The sequence below is a fragment of the Sinocyclocheilus grahami genome, unplaced genomic scaffold (assembly GCF_001515645.1).
Source record: "Sinocyclocheilus grahami isolate Dianchi unplaced genomic scaffold, SAMN03320097.WGS_v1.1 scaffold1853.1, whole genome shotgun sequence".
Classification (NCBI taxonomy): Eukaryota; Metazoa; Chordata; class Actinopteri; order Cypriniformes; family Cyprinidae; genus Sinocyclocheilus; species Sinocyclocheilus grahami.
This window is the reverse complement of record NW_015507032.1, coordinates 23615-26389: the sequence shown is the minus strand read 5'-3', so window position 1 is coordinate 26389 and position 2775 is coordinate 23615.

Below are 2775 nucleotides of genomic sequence, written 5' to 3'. Positions count from 1 at the left end.
GGGGGGGGGGGGGGGGCTTCCACATACATTTAGGTGAATCGTTCAGTGTGTTTATTGTTTAAACTAGGCCGTTTAAAAGAACTGAGCTGCAGAAATTAACTGAACCTCCTAACTCATTTTTGCTGCTATAAAAATATGTCTTCATTTTCTTACACACACAAGCCCTGGCACAAGAAGTGGATGTATAACTAGGCTACTCCCATGGTCTTTATAAACTTAACGGCCAATAAAAAGCATATTAAAATCATCACAATATTCACAACACTAAGTTAATTTTATATTGCTAACAAAATAATATTGATATATTGTGACTGATTCTCTTGGACTCCCTGGAATTAAGTGCTGTACAGTCTTTGCTGTCCTCTAGTGGTTAAAAGCTATTATCCCAATGCCTTTTCATACTGACTACAACAGCTGTTTCGTCACATTTAATGCAACATATACATGTGTCTACTGTTTACATAAGTTATCATATTGGAAAATACATTATGACATGAAAATATTAATTAATTTTATTCTCATTCCCATTCTAGGGAGAAGTGACTGGCTGTTTTTCTGCAGACATGTGACTGGTTCACATGAGGATGTGATGTGGAGCTTATGGCATCAGTTCAATGATGTCCCTGATTTCTTTACTGTTCTTTTCCCCTGACTTCCCGACGTCTTTAACCAACACCGTCAGAGAGGAGACAGTGGATGCTGAGGTTTCTATGTTCACGCCTAACTCCACCTCGGGAAGCGCACATCCGTACACCTCCCTCTCTGTGCTGCTGGCTACATACTCAGGAGAGAGGAGACACGATCTGTCTGCAGAGACGTCATATGATGCGCAAGCTCTCAGAAAAACATGGACCTACAGAGTTTGGGAGATCTTGAATGAACCTGGATGCAAAGACATTCTGGAAGTCAGTCACTACATTGTGTTCAAAGCATGGGCAAACTGCTGCTCTAGAGCCATGAGCATTACCAAGGTTGCTGATGTTTTGTTTTTTTCTCTGAAGGATTCCAGCATCTTGGTTGCCGCTCTTCATCTTCATACACTTACGATCTATTTGTAGATTATGCAAGTGAAGTTATACCATTGCGAAGCTATCGTCAACATACTTGAGAGTAGACGGTTCTTTATCCAAGAGGCATTTTTCAACGCACTTCTCCGTCTTTAATGTTCATATTTATGTTTATGGATGATGAACAAATTGCTTGAAGTCACTCCATTAACTTAGCATTGGTCGTTTTGCTGTGCAAATGTTTTGTTCTCGAACAGGCAACTGCTTCAGTTTGCTTCGCATTGGCCGGTTCAAGAGTGACCTGATTTTTAGTTACACGATGGGCCTTCTGACATTTTGGATCATTTTCCGTGTTGTGGATAGAAGATGAAGCATTGGCTGCACTTTGACAGGGAGTGCCCCAAAAGGCAAGAACTTTGACTTCCAGACTGGATTTACGGATTTTTCTGGCCGGTATTGACCGTTATAATGTGCGGAGTCGAGGCTATCTGCTTCTCCCAGGCTCTAGATAGTCGTTTGGGACTCGATGTGTGTGTTTGCCAGTGGAGTTACCAGACTCTACTGAACTGTGTTGTCTGGTCACGAACTGAACCGTCACACACGGATACTTTGCTGCTTGCGAATCTCATGCCAGACTGCATGAGTGAAGTACAAAATGGAGCAAACCTTGAAGGCTTAGAGCTATCTGAGTAAGATAACCCCAAAAGAGGCTTCGAGCCAGCATCCAGCTTCTAGACGACTTCTACTTTGGGTCAGTCGTCCGATCCACAGACTCACGGAGCATGAAACAAGGAAGACCTGGAAAAACGTTCCCTCACTTTTTTCTGTACGTCTGCATGGTATGATCCAGCACTCGGTAAAAGCATTAATCCAGACAGAGAGCAATGCGACACAAGCAGACGTTCGTCCTTTTCTCCCTCACTATGTGCTTTCTGTATATACTGTACAGAGGAATTATTTTAAAAAAAGGTTGTTGGATGCTATCGGATTTTCTTACTCCGTCTTTATTTCTCTTACGGTTTAGTTTTTTTTTTTTGTCTGTTAGCCTTTTTTTCTACCATTGTTGACGTAATATCAACGTTTAGCCAGTATAACGGCTTTATATTTGGAAGTGTTTTTGTTTTTTTACTACTTTTTCTACCCCTCCTCTTCAATGTCTAGTTAGTCCCACTCTGCTTTGAAACGGTTTAGAAGCACATCTTTTGCGTTCACTGAAAGTCAATTTTAATATGACGTCAGGATTTTTAATCAACACCCCCCCAATGGTGCGTTCATATGTTCATATATCAGAAGAAAACTAAGTGAAAACCTGAGTCCGGTGCTAGTTTTTCCAGTCCATCATCATGCAGTTATTGTGTGAATGTGAAACTCTCAGGAGAGCATTATTGTAATCTGAGCATTTTAAGTCATCCTGGCATGTTCATCGCTCTCGGCTGTATTCAAACTTGATTATTGAACGGCACAGGGAAGAGGACATTACTTAACGTAATTTGTTTGTAGTGAAGAGGTGGCTTTTCCCACATGTTAAACATGACAGTGTGTTTTTCATCTCCGTCGTGAGATGACTAGTAAAACAGAAACAGCAAGTCTGCCTCCAAATCTGATTTTAAATAATGAGGCTTAATGGCACAATGCATTAGTTTTATTTTGTTGTAGGAGGAGACCCGGGCCAGATCTCTTTAAGAGGTGGAGATGGAAAACTTTACACATTTTGTTCTGATCTAGGACCAGATTTCTCTAAATAAACCCTAAGCAGTAACTAATCGAT